The sequence below is a fragment of the Dendropsophus ebraccatus genome, chromosome 8 (assembly GCF_027789765.1).
Source record: "Dendropsophus ebraccatus isolate aDenEbr1 chromosome 8, aDenEbr1.pat, whole genome shotgun sequence".
Taxonomy (NCBI): domain Eukaryota; kingdom Metazoa; phylum Chordata; class Amphibia; order Anura; family Hylidae; genus Dendropsophus; species Dendropsophus ebraccatus.
In genome coordinates, this window is record NC_091461.1 from 112,512,005 (window position 1) to 112,530,245 (window position 18,241).

Below are 18,241 nucleotides of genomic sequence, written 5' to 3' on the forward strand. Positions count from 1 at the left end.
ACGATCGTTGTTATGAAATACGGCCGATGTTTTTAGATAGTGTGAACCTGGCCTTAACCTGAGATACTATTGCCAGGATAACCTAAAGCTACAGGTGGGTTGTCCTATAACTGAGCATAAAACAATGACAAGGGCCTGTTGATAGCTGACAGTGAAGAGAACCTTGTTTATTTTCATCTCACTCAACAACTGTGTACGAGCCAAATAAACAGGACTCCCAGCCCAAGCCCCTTTCTCCTCGTTCTGACGACGTGTTTTGTGTACATCAATTATCAGTGTCAGGATCGATGGCGAAACACTGAACGAGACCTTGGCTTAGAAAAATATTTACCCTGGCCGGCCGGGCCGCTCGGTGGAAGTGGGGATGAGATGAAGCATGAACACTTCAGGAACATTACGTGGATGAACACATCTTCTGCATTGCAAGTTAATGGATGTTTATTCTTATTTAAAAGGACACCGAAGCATGATGAGTTGGGTATTTTGGGATGAATGTTTTTGGAGGTTCTTAGGACTGAAGATAAAACAAAATGGTGCTTGGACATTGTTCCGGATACTTATCCTATCAGAGAACATTTTTATACAATAGGTCGAATGGACAATTAACATATAATAATCTCTTTTACTAAGAATTTGTTTACCACCATACACGGCTCCATCCATTGTCCCAGTCATGTGGTGAAGTAGTCCTGTGCCCTTAGCAGAGCAACAACCCCAAAACATAGTGTTTCCACCTCCATGCTTGACAGTAGGGACGGTGTTCTTTGGGTCATAGGTAGCATTTCTCCTCCTCTAAACACGGCGAGTTAGTGCCCAAGAGCAGTGTTGGACTGGTCCACCAGAGAACCGGAGAATCCTCCGGTGGGCCCCGAGTTCAGAACCTGTAGTAACACTGACTGACATGTTCTTTATTGGTGGGCCCCCAGGATAATTTCCTCTGGTGGGCCCCAGGTACCCCAGTCCAACCCTGCCCAAGACCTCAATTTTTGGCTCATCTGACCTTAGCACCTTCTCCCAATCACTCTCAGAGTCTTTAACGTGTTCAATGACAAACTTCAGACGGACCTGCACATGTGCCTTCTTGAGCAGTGGGACTTTGCGGGCACTGCAGGATTTTTATCTATTACGCAGGGGTCCCAGCTGCTTGAGAACATTAACAAGTTCCCCCTCTGTAGTTGTAGGCTGATCACTCACCTTCCTCATGGTCCAGAACACCCCACTAGGTGAGATTTGGCATGGATCCCCAGATTGTTGTCGATTGACAGTCATTTTGTATTTCTATCATTTACTTACATTTGTCTCCTTCTCACCTAGAACCTTACTTATGGTTTTGTAGTGGCCCATTCCAGCCTTGTGCAGGTCTGTGTTGTAGAGGTTAGGGTCTGACTCATTAATTGAATCTTTTATACAGGTAACAATGTAAGACAGCTCTCTTTAACGCAGGTAAAAAAATTGATCAGGAGCGTCTAACTGTTCTGTAGGAGCCAGAACTCTTAATGGTCGGTAGAGGATCAAATACTTATTTCTCTCTGCATTATTTATATTTATTATTATTATTATTTATTTATACAATGTGATTTTCTGGATTTGTGGTACCATTGTTTGACACGTTCTTATCCATGTAACTGCAGTCCCAAACACAACCACATGGGGCCTGTGCGGGGTACTATAGTGAAGGGATGATTGCATGTATGCTCTGCCGATCATGAATGTCCTGTGCTAAAAAAATATTGTATTGTACTCCTATGTCTCCTCTATATATGTATCTGAATTTGGGGGAAATTTCTTCTTCTTTTTTTGGGGGGGGGGAGTTTTAGCTGTGCCATTTCCCTGGATGCCAGTCACCACATCCAGTTACTAACCTCCAGCGCCCCCGTCCGTTGCTGCCACTTCACATTACCAGCATAATAAATATGGGAAATCTGAACATGTTCTGTTTCTTTTATGGAAGAATTTCAACAGATCTGAAAATTCTGCCAAATACATGTTTTCAAAAATAATCATTTATCTAAACAGGATATTTTGGAGTCGGAGCCGAGCCAGCGAATGCCTGAAAACCACATTTGGGAAGGAAACTGAAACCTTCCTTAGTTTCTTGCAGTTTTCCTCATTTAGTACATTCTGGGCTCGGCTTAGTCACATTTTATGCTGATTTATTGGAATGACGCCTCTTGTTGACTGCCATACGCTCTGTATTTTATTATTAGCCCCAAATTTTTGATTATTTGGCTGATTTATTTGTCATGAGGGGGAAGCAGCAGCAAGAAAGCGTAATAATTCAATATAAAAACCAATAAAACAGAAGCCTCAGAATATTATTACATTATTGTTATTATAGTTTACTTAACAAGGAAGGAGTCGCATTTACTGACTGCAATACCGTACACAGCCTATGAATCGGGAGGCGCTGTTTCTAGAAAAAATAAGTATAAATTGGAGTAAATTCTTAATAAAGCTAAATTTACTGGATTCAATACATGGAATTCTTTTTATTTAGATCTCTTTATCCCAAGGGAATCCTTACCAGTGACCATCATAAAGTATTCAATGTATTGTGTGCCCTCTATCCCAGAGGTCTAGGCTCTGACTTTTTTTTCTTTTTCAGAACAGTCGGGAAGGAGATGGGTGAACATAACAACATACGCTTACCTTCCCAGCTCAAGCGCTGGGGTCCGCTGTCATACTCTCCGGTTCCTGGTCCCCCCCTCCCCCATCCCCCCGCTTCTGGGACTGAGTGTGTACCTCAACCAGTCAGGGGCCAAGGTGGGACACTGCTGTTGGCCTTAAAGTGGGGGTGTGTATATGTGAGGCGTCAGACAGAAGGAACTCAGCTATACCCAGAGTCATGTCACTGTCCATTTATCTGATATGTCGAGAAGCTCTAGTGATGTCACTGTCCATTTACAGATACCTTATGTGGATCCAGTGATGTCACTGTCTGCCAAATAACACAGGAAGCTCCAGTGATGTCACTGCCCATTTAGAAGATACCTCAAGAAGCTCCTATGATGTCACTGTCTACCAAATACTTCGAGAAGCTCCAGTGATGTCACTACCCATTTACTGATACCTCGAGAAGCTCCAGTGATGTCACTACCCATTTACTGATACCTCGAGAAGCTCCAGTGATGTCACTACCCATTTACTGATACCTCGAGAAGCTCCAGTGATGCCACTGTCTATTTGCAGGTCCCCACAGGAAGCTTCAGTGATGTCACTATCCAGGACACTATTACCGGAGCTTTGTGAAGCAGAGAACCTAGGCTAAGACCTAGGGGTAGCTGCATTATGAAGAATATTGGTATATATGGACATTGGTCACCATTTATGCACCATGGTCTTATAGCCAAAGGCCCCCCCGCCCCAAGTACATGGGGGACAACATGAACATCTCGCATTAGTTCCATTTGACCCTGAACATTGAAACGCGTCGTACGGAAAGTTTGTGATCTTATTTTGCTCCATTTTATAAGTTATTCTCCGTGAGAAAGATGAACTGTTCACATCAGTGGGAGTTAATAGCAGAACGCAGCCGGATCCCCTTAACTCCTTATAGAATAAGGCCCTTAATCCCAGGATTATTATAGAAAGTACTTGAATTAAACACTTAAGAAGCATAAGAATCGTCCGCAGCCGTTCTGATTACTTCCCGTATTATACCGCAAGAGAACGGAAAGATCCCAAAGAGCTTATTACTTTTAATTTTCGATATTTTAATACTTAGATATTTTCCCAACCACAGTTTAATTTCAAGGCTGATACAATGATGTGAACTGCACCACTGGGATGAGACTCTTCACAGCTTTGTAATTCCATGTCAGCCCTTTGATTATTTCATACAAGCTAAAGAACAGCAAACAATCCACATGGGAGCCTGGGGTAGGGCTTGAGGCCACACGCTATCATCTGAAGTCTCCTTGCTGATTTAAAGGGCTGCTAATCCAAAAATACTCAGTTTTTCAGAGAGATTAAAAAAACAAACAAACAGCGCCACCTCCATTGACAGGTTGTGGGTGGTATTGCAGCTCAGCCCCATTCACTTATGTTGCATGGTGCCCTATGAAATACTTTCTGTTGCCATTCTATATATGAGCTCCAGTATTTCCATTGCCACTATAGTTTGTGTGTAGTCCTGCAGTGCCTTTTAGTCCTGTTCTTTACTATATTGTGAACAACCATGGTTTGCTGTGGATTTTCATTCCATTTCGCTGCAGCAACATGGATGAGATGTTAAGGGGGTTATCCAGTGCTACAAAAGGTTCCCTGCTACAACACTTCCCCCCCCTCACCAAATCACCGTCGACCCCGTCTTCTTCTCCTGGGCGACATTTTGGGTTGATGTCGTCACAGCATGGGCCGTTCCTGGTCTTCTTCCTCTTCGCTGTCTACCACAGCAGTGAATGGGAGAGGAAAAGGCTGATTGGCTTAGCTTGCTGGAAGCCATGTGATGCACACCAGCAGGGCCGGATTAAGGTTGGTGGAGGCCCTGGGCAACAATTTTGTTGCCCCCCCCCCCATTTTCTTCCCCCACAAATAAACCATACAGCAATCTATACAGGTGGCTGATTATTGTAGGGGACTTAGCACCTTCCCCTCCCCACTCCTGGCTGTATGGCTCAGCATCCTCCTCTGTTCTGCATATGATTGTCCCTAGAGGCTGCAGTCCAGAGGAAGATGCCAGGCCCTAGAGACAGGATGGGGGAGGGGTGAGTAGGTATGTGGGTTACCCCCTGTATGTAGGATCCCCTGCTATGTCCTCCATTTAGTAATATAGTATATACCCCTGCTCTGATATATGCCCCTATAGTACATACCCCTGCTCTGATGTGCCAATACAAAACAAAACCTCATACTCACCTGATCTGGGCAGATGACAGGTCTTCTCTCTTCTGGCTCTTCTCTGTTCCTTCAGCCTGTCAGCCGCTGTGACAGATCCTCCAGCATGCTCCATGATGTCATATCCCTGCTGGAGAGATCAGGTCTCCTTGCTGAGGTCCCGCACTGTCCTCAGTGAGGGGGAGGGGCGAGGGGGGAGTGAGGACCTCGGCAGGAGACAGGCACCCGGAAGCTTGACAGGAATAATCCATTCAAAGACCCACCAGGGGGGGTCTGAGCCTGCCAGGAGGGAGATGCTTACACAGGATTAACCCTACACCCCCCTCCCTCCCTGGACAGCATGCAGTGTGGCCAGTACTGTATCCAGGTAGGGTTTCCACATCCTTTTTGCGCATGGGACTGGCTCCCAGACACCACTTCCGGGTTTGGGCTGGTGGAGGCCCCCTAGTGGTGGAGGCCCCTCGGCACGTGCCCCTGGTGCCCTCCCTTTAATCCGGCCCTGCGCTCCAGCCAATGAAAAGGCTACCGGTGCGCATGCGCACCAGCAGCCTTTTCTCTCCCATTCACTGCACCCGGACCTGGAAGTGAGGACGGCAGAAGAAGATGGCAGGGACGCGACCGGCGGGAAATCTGAACAGCGATCGTCTCCGGAGGAATCGTAAGTATATATTCTGTGTGTGTCTGTGTTATGTTTTTGTTTGTTTTTTGGGGGGGACGGCGCCGGAGTACTCCTTTAATTTTCCTGGACTGTATCTATATGAGACTAGATAGTTAGTTAGATAGATAGATAATAGATAGATAATAGATAGATAGGAGATAGATAGATAATAGATAGATATGGGATGGATGGATGGATGGATAGATAGAGAGATAGATAGATAGATAGATAGATAGATAGATAGATAGATAGATAGATAGATAGATAGATAATAGATAGATATGGGATGGATAGATAGATAGATAGATAGATAGATAGATAGATAGATAGATAGGAGATAGATAGATAATAGATAGATATGGGATGGATGGATAGGTAGATAGATAGATAATAGATAGATATGGGATGGATGGATGGATGGATGGATAGAGAGATAGATAGATAGATAGATAGATAGATAGGAGATAGATAGATAGATAATAGATAGATATGGGATGGATGGCTAGGTAGATAGATAATAGATAGATATGGGACGGATGGGTGGATGGATAGAGAGATAGATAGATAGATAGATAGATAGATAGACAGATAGATAGGAGATAGATAGATAGATAGTAGATAGATAGATAGATATCCTTTATATCTTATATATATTTTCTGCAATAGATAGATAGATAGGAGATAGATAGATAGATAGATATGAGCGATAGGTGATTGATAGATAGATATAGATAGATAGATAGATGATAGATAATAGATAGATAGATAGATAGATAGATAGATAGGAGATAGACATTAAAAGTTGTATTTTTCATAACTCTGAATACATGATTATGACTCTGCTTTCCGTCTTTACTATTGCTGCAATACAGCAGATTATGAAAGTACTTAAAAAGAAAAAAGAAAAATTAGATTTTTCACCCTTTTTTCCACAACACCTCTAACCCTCCTTCCTTCGGACTAGCTGCACTGTGTGTGTTGAAGACAAGCAGCAATGTGTTTGAGGCGCGCACAGAACTCTTATGTTTTCCCGAGATGAATATTACATTTATATCTACGGCTGACATTTACTATGTAATCATTGGCTCCTCTCCAGAAGAGCTAGATTGCAATCAGAAGTCTACCGGGATACGGAGGAGAGAAACTCCGGCCCATTCAGGGTGTCCTGCTTTGTCTTTGATGACTTTTTTTTTTCTTTTTAAGATCTAACCATAGAAACGATAAATAAAGCAATAAGAGGTATAAACATAAAAATAGACATAAAGCATTAAAAACCACATAAAGTGACATTCAAAAGACTCCATACAATGTGGCCATTGAGGAGGAGATGGCGGTGTAACGCTTCACCACTCGGATAGGGAACGTATACAGTTAATGGAAGCCACCACAAACGGGGGTATAATTGGTGTAAATCTGGAAGATTAGCTTTATGGTGGGAAATGGAATCCCCCTTTAAAGGGAAAGTGGGCTTGAAAGACGAGCTGTCACCACATATCAGCCCTAATGGGTTTAGGTACCTGGTTGGATGGTGGAGCCATCTTGGCGTGTTCTCCTGACACTAATGAAAGACGCGTGTGCATACAGTGTGAAAGAGGTTCTGCCTGGATGACACGGGGCCTACTAAACACGTTGTTATATTGCTCCTAAGACAACACACGGGGGGCCCTGGGCTGTTATTTTAGGCATTTTTGTGAGAACTTAGCCCCCCAAAACGCACCACGCATGAGCGAGAAGCCTTCCGGGACTCCCCATGATAAATAATCTTCATCGGTTTTCACTACTCCTGACAGAATTATTTTATGCTTCTATGAGAATGTATTTCTTCTACCGTGTGTGGGTAAGCTTGGATCCGCATGACTAGAAATGACTAAGAGGAGGTTATAAATTTTACAGATTTCCCTCAAGAGACTCCTGATTTATACCAATCTGAAGGGGATTTCCACCCAACCTATAAAATTGGCCATCGATTAATAAATCAGAAGTTAGAGCAGCAGCCAGAATTTGGTGGGGATGTTTTATTTACTTACAGAGATATTGTTATTGTGTAGTGGCGGCCATGTTGGGACGACATGAAGTGCAGACATATTGGATTATTTCTCATTTCAAAATTAGTCTCTTATCTAGTTTTTAAAGGGAACTTATCACCTCCCTGAGGGAGTGTGACCTAGCCCTAGTACCTTACAGCTACTGGGCACAGCTCGTGCACGTGACTGGCAGACTCCGGCGTAGCCTCAGTTTCAAAATATCGATCTTAAATCCCCGTCCCGGCACCCAGTAAGTAGTCATAAGGGCGGAGCCTCAGCGGCATGTAGTCACTCTACCTCTGCCCTCTTTCCAGCCCCTCACACTTGATTGTTAGCCTGAGCACAGGGCTTTGTATTAAGTTCCCAGTACTCAGGCTGCCAATGGTTGGGAAAAGGGCGGAAGCAGTGTGACTACACGCCGCTGTGGCTCAGCCCCTATGGCTCAGCCCCCATGCCTAGCCGTAGGGCGCTGGGATGGAGGATTGAAAATTGATATTTTGAATTTGTCGCCCTGTCAGAGAGCTGTGCGCGGCAGCAATAAATTATTGGGTCCAGGTCAAACTCCCTTAGGGAAGAGATTGGTTTCCTTTAAGTGACAACCAATATGGCTGAAATAGGATCTATTACTGTATTATTCTATATTGCATTTTAAAGCGTGATATAGTTCTGTGACTCCTGTCCTGCTGTGTTGCTGAGGGTCACCCATCGTCACAGGTCCACTATTATTTTCTCATTATTATCTCTACTGAAATATAAAACAACTTTTTTAAAGTAATGATTGATATTTGCCAGACCTCCCACGTGTCTCCATGGTAACAGACAGCAAACTGACCGTGTGTAGTCTGACCTTGCGGTCATGCTCTGCCATCTGTTCCCTATTATCCCCTAACTACATCCTACTATATATCGGTCTCCTATTTCTTGCCAAAATACCTGCTGTATGTGGAGGACAGTAAGAAATAGTTGAATAGGAGTATAATAGTAAGATGAGACTATACAGATTTTGTTTGTTACCATGGAGACGCATAGCTCTATATAGGAGAGACAATATGATAGACTAGTCATATTGTCGGGTCTAAATACCAACCTCGATTACTTCCTATAGGCAACAGATGTTGAAGGCGACGATCAGCTGATCGTGCTATAGTAATTTTCCTATATGTGTAGCGTTATATTATGGCCATATATAAGGCCAGAATGACTACACAGAGAACATAATATACAGAATATAATACTAGACGGAAGAGATTCTTACAGCTGGAGGGCCTCACTCCACCTTACTTGATTTTCCAAATGTGACATTTACTATGGAGGTCGGTAATTCCAGCCCTTGAAGCGGCTTAGACAGGTCAGAAGTTAAGAACAGTCCTAGCTCAGTCTAAATGAGTCAATCAGAATGTAGAGGACTGCGGGGTGTCACATTTCCCGTGACTTCTAAGCCTCTCTAAACCCTTCGTGGAGATTGCAGGCGCAGTCCTCTGAGGAGTCGATGGTGTCCTTGGGGAACTTGTTCAGGAATATTCTCCTTCATGTACTATGAGGTGCAGAGTAACTCCAGAGTCGACATAAAATGGAGGAAATTCTGTTATCAGAAGTAATAGTGTGGGATGATTTCTATCTACAGGTGGGATAGGGGTGAGATGGACCCGGTAGATGGCCCTGGTAGGTTTCCTCTATGTTGTTGAACAAGGACAGAAGGTCATGTGGTCCTTTATGTCCAATAGTAAAGAGGAGTGAGGGGAATAATCGGAATCTTATGTCCCTGGTGGGCTAGTGGATAGGCGAGAGCGTCTCTAGTTTATGGTCAGGTATGTGGCCCCAGAGAATGTGACAGCGTATCCTTATCCTATACCCCAAGTGTCATTATCCTGTACCCCAAGTGTCAGTGTGTCATTATCCTGTACCCCAAGTGTCAATGTGTCATTACCCTGTACCCCAAGTGACAGCGTATCCTTATCCTGTACCCCAAGTGTCATTATCCTGTACTCCAAGTGTCCTTATCCTGTACCCCAAGTGTCATTATCCTGTACCCCAAGTGTCAGTGTGTCATTATCCTGTACCCCAAGTGTCATTACCCTGTACCCCAAGTGTCAGTGTGTCATTACCCTGTACCCCAAGTGTCAGTGTGTCATTACCCTGTACCCCAAGTGTCATTATCCTGTACCCCATGTGTCATTACCCTGTACCTCAAGTGTCATTATCCTGTACCCCAAGTGTCAGTGTGTTATTATCCTGTACCCCAAGTGTCCTTATCCTGTACCCCAAGTGTCAGTGTGTCACTATCCTGTACCCCAAGTGTCAGTGTGTCACTATCCTGTACCCCAAGTGTCAGTGTGTCATTATCCTGTACCCCATGTGTCATTATCCTGTACCCCACGTGTCATTATCCTGTAGCCCAAGTGTCAATGTGTTATTATCCTGTACCCCAAGTGTCAGTGTGTCATTATCCTGTACCCCAAGTGTCAGCGTGTTATTATCCTGTACCCAAGTGTCAGTGTGTCATTATCCTGTACCCCAAATGTCAGTGTGTTATTATCCTGTACCCCAAGTGTTATTATCCTGTACCCCAAGTGTCAATGTGTCATTATCCTGTACCCCAAGTGTTATTATCCTGTACCCCAAGTGTCATGGGATATTAAAATGTCTGAATTTTCAACCTATAAACGCAGGGGTGTGATATAACAGACACTTCCTTGATCATGATATATTTACATTTTTTATAAATAATCTGGAAAAAAAAAAAAAAAAAACGATGTAAAAAGTAGCAAACAAATGACCAGAAACAGCTTAGAAATATGGCGGCATGTTAAACCATGAGCCATTGTTCCTAAACGTGAGCCAGAACAATAAGCTGTGAACCATGCCGTGTCGGGGACCTCTGGGATATCAGTGTCCTTTATGGATCCTTCTCCAGCCTCCATCATGGCCACCTCTAAAGGACACTTAAAATAAAAGTCAAATAAAGTGAAAATTTCACGGACGCGGCTTTTAGAGCTGTTGCTATAGCCGTAATGATCTTTTATTTATTTTTTTTTAAATATCTGGCAATTCTTCAGTAGTTTTTTTTCCTGTTATAAAGCCGCTTTAGAATTCCGCATTTCTAGCAAAAGAAATTAATAAGAGGTCATTTCTGGCAGAGAATTTTTTCGAGCCCATCCTCTCTAATCATCATTAAGAGCCAGATCCACAGGAGAAGAGGTACTCTACTGATTGTCAAGTGGGAACCATTACATGTTTGATGAGGCCCTTGGCACAATGCCATTTACTCTACTGTAGTGCCTGCTGCTTGTTCAGATTCATCTCTCGCAATCAAGGCTGTTTCTGCCTGCAGGAGTTTATTTATAGAGGGGGGGGGGGATGTTCTCCTGCCGGTAAAAAAAAATAAAAATTTTCAAAAACTTCCAAAGTTTGCAAGTGAAGACGTCTTTATTTGTTGCCTTTTTCTCTCTTTCCAAAAAGACTTGTGGCCGCTGCTTCACCAGCTACATCCTCCCAAAAGAAGAGGAAACCTCCGTCACCATCCACCGCTGCACGAGGAACCTCGACAATAGGGCTGGGGGTCTTTTATTGTTTGCATCAGCGTTTTTTGGAATGTTCCTTCCTAAAGTAGGACAGTCAATGGCGTCTTTCAGCTCCGGAGACCTACACAAGGAGGTTGGGCGTCTTCTCTTTCCTCCACATGTGGATGTATTTTTTCCTCAGGATGAGCTGCCTGTGTAATGATATAACGTTTAAAGGGAGAGCCGCGCGGTCAGTGGAAGAAGCTTTTTGCGGGATGCATTAGAAAATGTTTCATCCTTCAAATGGAAAACAAATGTTCGTTTGTTGACGGCCTTAGAATGTTCTATTGTATTGTGGAAGCGGCTGGATCGCAACCTTAAATGTCTTCCCGTTATTTGGGATGCATATTTCTGTCTGAATTTTCCGTGTAGAAGAAATTGGTAGATAAAACGAGATGGCGTGTGCGGTTTTTGTGGGCCGTACCAGAAAAACGCCGCCAGATGTTGGTGTGGATAGGAGTCCAGCGTGATGGAAATCCCTATCGACCCCTTTGTTCGGAGAGAGATAAGCCGCAATAAGAGCGCTCTGGCTGTGTTTTACCCCTCCCCATAGACAATACAGTAACACTCCATGCCAAACCTTCCTGTGCATGTGGCGGACAAGCGGTGGGGAAGAGATGGCCCTCAGTTATTGAAGGTGTATGTCCAGCTTTGGTCAGTGACTGTGTGTTAGAAGGGTTCCTGTTGATGAACTAATCACAAGGTAGGAGCACTAGTGATTGGGGGAATCTAGCCACAAGTTCCCTGCAGCACCCCCAGAGGGCAATTGATGCATTACACTCTGCTTAGAGTCATTTAGAGGGTTTGTCCATTTTCTTGCTATGTCCATATTTTCCCTATCTTTTGTACCAGAAAATAGAAGAAATGACTAGTAAGGCACACATTTGAGGATTAAGTCTTCTTGTGTCTTTTGCTCTTCATGGCAGCTTAAAGGGTACTCTGGGCGGGAGGCCTTTTCACTATGGCCATGGAGGAGGTGGGTGAAAGCAACAACGTCCACGTACCTCCCCGGCTCTAGCGCTTGCAGTTTGCATCACGCTACTCCAGTCTCCCAGTCTCCGGCTGCTTCCTGGTCTAAGACGGAGCTTGACACACTGTTTTTTAAGCCCACTCAGCCGTTCAGCAGGAGAGGTGAGGAACCCGCTACAGCCGCTGAATGACTGGGCGGGCTTGAAACATCCCATCTTAAACCCTGCCTCAGACCAGGAAGCAGTCAGGGACCAGAAAGGTAAGTTGACGTTGTTATTTTCATCCACCCCCTTAGTTTAAAAAAAAAAAGGCCTCACACCTGGAGTACCCCTTTAATATTTGAAAGTGGAGCATGTTGTCATTTATATAAAATAAACTTTTACCACCGAAATCTCTCTTTCCAGCATCTGGAAAGCGCTTGACTCTCGGCCATCTTGCGGCAGGGAGGCGTTCAGTGCCACGGCACCAACAATTATGCAGTTTTGACAGCAGTATTTAAATGGTTAAATAGCCACCATATACTCTTTATGTACAATCCTCTGTATACCCGCTTACCGATGCCTTAACATATGAAGTACGTCATGGTGCCTTAAGGTGTTACAGATGGTCTGACTGCGGGGAGAACCCATAATCTCCAGTCACACTCCCGCCTATTCACTGTCTATGCATCGCCATGTACAAGGCTCCCTCAGAGAATAAATAAAGCAGTGGCGCAATGTGCAACTCCATTCACACTAAAGACTTGGGACCCCCATTTTTGAAATCTGGCATGTATCCGATATTCTGTGGAAAGGGGATAGGTAGCTTTTACTCGGGGTCCAGTCCAACCTCTGGGACCCTCACTGAATAAGGGCAAAATGGTTCTCGGAATGCACAGAGGAGACTACAACCAAAGCTCCATTCATTCTCTAAGGGTCTTCAGAGCATATATTTGCTGTCCCCATACAGAACGTATGGGACTCCCTGTAATGAATATGAATGGGCAAAATGTGCGATCACGGACCCCCCTTGTTCATTCCCCCTCTTGGGTTTCTGTACTAGGGGATATATGATCTGTGTGGGACCCCTTCTAGTTCCCCCCTTCCTGTGCGTGTGCCGTGGCCCAGTTTGCTGCACACTGGTATTGAGGTTGCAGGTGGGCTTCTGGTGATTGTGGTCAGTAGCAGACTATAATAGGTCCGTTTCAGGGCATTATGACATCATCTATCCTGTATTATGAACACCACCCTAGCGCTGCCATAGTTACAGTGGGGTGGGGGGCCCAGGCCTGGTGAACAGCCCGGGGCCTATGGTAAAGTTAATGCGCCCCTGAATGGGGTGGTTTTGTCACGGTGGCCAGGAGAACAATAGTGGGATGTGAGAATGCAGATGCGTCGCAATGAAGGTGACAGAGTCCAGCACTTAACCAGTAGTTGATACTTTATTTGTAAACATTTTAGTGTGACACAAAAGGTAAATGGTAGAGAACTGCTCACAGGTGCTAGTGCAAAAACAGTACAACACTTCAGGTAGACTTTAGGTAGAGGTGAAGAAAGTAGAGAAAGACTTGTTATAGCGAGGGTAGTGTAGGGGCCGTGAAGGGGCCCTTGTATTAGTAGTACAGTACTCTGCCAGGATGGTGGTGTAGATATTTGAAAGAAGAAGTTCTCGTATTCACGTATATACATGGGCTTTACATATAAGACCGGCTTCTGCCCCACAAGCTCAGGGACCGCCAGGTAGGGTAGTACGAGTCCTAGGTCTCTGTCTCTAGGTTGAGCTCCCACTGCAGATTACCCCAAGTGGACGATGGTTGTCAATAAGATACGTCAGCACTTAGCAGCTTTGTCTTACTGGGGATCAGTCCCTCTTTCTTTCCTGTAGGGAGTGACTGTCCTTTGCTTTTTTGAGTTGGGCCGTTGAGAGCCCATGAATAGAGCATTGCTCGTGGTCCATTCCAGGGATGATTTTGCCCCTATACGTGTGATCTGTCCTCTCAGTGGATGGCACTGCTGCCACGTTCTCTCCCCCCAGCTATATCTCCTGATCCACTGCGATCAATAACTGCTGACATCCAAAATGTTATTTTAGCTGACAGGTACTCTCTAAAGACGAAAGGACGACCCGAAAATTAATAGTTTCCGTTCTCGGGTTTTGCCATTCAGGACTATGGGAAAGCTGGGTGACAATCCCTTTAGGGGCTGTAATTATAATTGTATACAATTGTATTCTTATTGATTCCCCCCCCCCCCCCCCAAAAAAAAATAAAAATACACTTTCTGATGAACTTTATATGCCATACTATACCCTTCATGTGTTAACAATAGTCGAAAACCGTCACTAGCCTTCTTGTCAGGATATAAAGCCTGCAGAGCGTGCTGATACCTGTAGTTCTCCAGCCCTTGTACCAGGCGTCCCTCAGCACTGTGGTTTTAGGGTTATGTAGCTCAGCGTGGAGTCACAAAATAGAAAAACTTCATCCAGTGAATGACTGCACAAACACTTCATAAAATTACACAGGGTGGAAATTGTTCTCTTGAGTGACATCTGAAAGCTTCTTAAGTGACATTTGAAGGCTTTTTAACATTTTGTGTAATTCCCGACGCACAGGAGAAGTGGACGGGTGGAGGCTGCAGATGGAGTCATTATAGGTGTATAATTGAGCGCTGGAGTGTGGACGGGCGGCGCAGGAACAATGTAGAGGACTGGTTGGATGGCAGCGCTTTATGTCTTCAGCAAACTTTTCCAAATCAGAGTTCTGGGAAAAATATCCCGGGGGGAAAGGACAAAAAATTAGCTGAACTAGTGTGCAACCCATACATGTACCACAAGAGTGTCCCCCGAATGTGCCCATATTAATGCCAGTCACAGATATGCCAATAAACGCCTTCCCCCAGTACTTCTAAAAGTGTTTCAGATGCCCTAAAAAGTGTCTGTCCTATATCCTATTGGGCCAACACAATGTTCTTACCATAGATGCACCCATAATTTCTTACCTTAAAGGAGAAGTCCTGCAAAAAAAATAAAAAATCACCTGCAGACAGGGAGTACGGGAATATAAAGAAAGTATACTTACTTACCTGTGCCCCTGCAGTGCTGCCTCTGACAGACGACGGCCTCCTGCGGCCCCCCCAGTTGCAAAGTGACCTACCACATTGATGGATTGCCCATTCAGCTAATCAGAGACTGTTGCAGTGACTGACTGGCTGAGTGAGCATTCCATCAGCAGGGTAGTGACCTACCAGGAAGCCAGGAGAAAATGAGATCCGGCGGTTGTCCGAGAGCGGTGATAGTAGCGCTACGGTGCATGGAGACAGGTAAGTATACAGGTTAGATGACCCCATGTGATTACTGTCACAATCCCTTCATATGTGTCTGCTCCAAATGCTGCTTGTGTTAGGTGCCCCTTTTAATGTCTGTCTCAGGTACTCCCATAAATACCTCCGCTGCCTCAGATTCCACAATAATTGCCTGCCTAAGGTGCACAGACAGTATATAACTCTGTAAGTCCCTGCCTAAGGTGCACATACAGTATATACCTCTGTAAGTGCCTGTCTAAGGTGCACAGACAGTATATAACTCTGTAAGTCCCTGCCTAAGGTGCACATACAGTATATACCTCTGTAAGTCCCTGCCTAAGGTGCATAGACAGTATATACCTCTGTAAGTCCCTGCCTAAGGTGCACATACAGTATATACCTCTGTAAGTCCCTGCCTAAGGTGCACATACAGTATATACCTCTGTAAGTCCCTGCCTAAGGTGCACATACAGTATATACCTCTGTAAGTCCCTGCCTAAGGTGCACATACAGTATATACCTCTGTAAGTGCCTGCCTAAGGTGCACATACGGTATATACCTCTGTAGGTGCCTGCCTAAGGTGCACATACAGTATATACCTCTGTAAGTCCCTGCCTAAGGTGCACATACAGTATATACCTCTGTAAGTCCCTGCCTAAGGTGCACATACAGTATATACCTCTGTAAGTCCCTGCCTAAGGTGCACATACAGTATATACCTCTGTAAGTCCCTGCCTAAGGTGCACATACGGTATATACCTCTGTAAGTGCCTGTCTAAGGTGTACATACAGTATATACCTTTTTTTTTTCACCTTTTTGATGCCACTTTCCTAGCTTTCCCAAAATTTACCATATAGTCACACTATGTATGATGTATCTGGCACATTTTTCAATTCACTTTTTTTTTTTTTTGCCTTGAGGATTTCTACACCATCAGTCTTAGTTGCTTAGTTCCATAAATAAATATTACCATTGAAAAAAAATTTTTCCAGCAACCTGGGAAAGTCCAGTTATCTGTAGTTAGCTTCACAAGTGAAAGGGGAACTATCAGCAGGTTAGACAAACCTTTATCATTGGTGCTGTTTCCATGCAGTGCGCAGTTTTAGACTATGTTCACACTGCGTATGAGTCCGGCCGCATTTCGTACGCCGCCGTACATGTGCGGCTGAAACTACGGGCGTGGGAGAAATCGACATGCGGCCGGATGCGTACGAACTGCGAATATACGGCCGTAGTACAGTTATGCTTCCCTAGCTTGTTTCGAAGTGATCTGAAACAGGTCATTTACTTGGAAATCTTCGCCCAGCCCAATAAAACTCACAGAACCTTTTGGATCAAAAAATCAAGTTCAATTTGGCTGAAATAAGTACCTCGTACGGGACCGCATGGAAATCCACGGCCGTGAGTTCGAACATTTCCGTCCTCAAACAATGGTCTTGTTCATTTTTCACGGCGCCGCATACGATCCGGCCGTAAGCTCATACGTAGTGTGCATTGTGCGGGCGTATATCGTATACTTTCAAGCGAACGCATCAACCTCAAAACTACATGCGTATATTCGCGGTTCGCACTACAGACGGATTCCTAGGCAGTGTGAACATAGCCTCATTCAGTGTCTGGTAGACCACTGTTCTGCCCCTTCTATTATTATCAGGGGATCTGAACGGCCGGGACAGTTATGATGCTAAATAAAGATATCTTGGACTTTCCCAAATTGCTTGGACTTCTTTTCTTCGATTTGGCTGAATTAAAAAATAAATCAGTAAAAATCAAAAGCAAAATTTTTGGATGAAGAAGTTCTCTTATAGTCATATCATTACCTGTGGTCTAGGATTAGATTTTACTACTAATAGGCCAGAACCACAGGTTGGGGGTGGAAATTTTTGCAACCTTATAAAATCTTTTACACAACAACCTTGAGCTTTCCCCAACACATTGCTGCAAATCCCCCATTTAACAACAACTCGTCTTTAAACTATGACAAATCCCTCTACAAACAGCGCTATTCACTCAGGGCCGCTCACTGGAAATGTTGGATATTTGCAAAGAATGTCACTTTAAATGATCCAGAAAGAGCAGGCAAATCCCGGCTTGCTGTCTATCTCTCCTACCTCCAGCCCAGAGTCCCAGTCTTTTTTTAACTCCTGCTATTACCGGCTTCCAGAGCCGGCCACACAGAATGGACGATTTCCAACATTCCTCTGCATTTCTAATGCCGAAATGTAACAAAAGTCCCTAGAAATTACTCAGCAGATTTCCTTCTGTTCCTCTTATGAATATTAAATGCCCGCTTGTTGGGTGGTCTTAATATTATAGTCAACCACACCAAGACAGGCAATGACTTAGACATCATATTTGAGCAGAAAGAGGAAGTCCAATTTCCTTGCAATTTTTTTTTCCAAAAATTTGAGATATTGAAGTTGTATTGTTCTTCCTCTAAGATCCTTGATGTTGGGCCGAGATCCAAGGACAGCTGTGTACAAGTAGATGTGTCACCTGCAGTAGACATCTAAGTCTCTGGTATCACATAGAGAAGGTTGACAGGCCATTTTTCTTTCAAATTCCATATAATGCTAAATTTTGGTCTTTTGGTTTTATACTACATTGCTATAATGATAGCCCTAGTTTTAAACTTACCTCGAATTAGTCCACAACTTGACAGAGTGCAACAGTCTGTGAAATGGCTGTAGGCCAGGAACTTGCCTCTTCTCGCTGTCAGACTCTGAAATAAAACCTGAATTTTATTGGTGAGCTACCTAGTATTAGACATACCTCTGTGCCCCCAAATAGTATTAGGCCCTTATGTTCCCTTAGAGTATTAGGCCTCCTCTATGCTCCCATATGGTAGTTGGGCCCTTCCCTGTGTCATCATGTAGTATTAAGGCTCGTCAAGCCCTCCTCTAGTAGTTAGGCC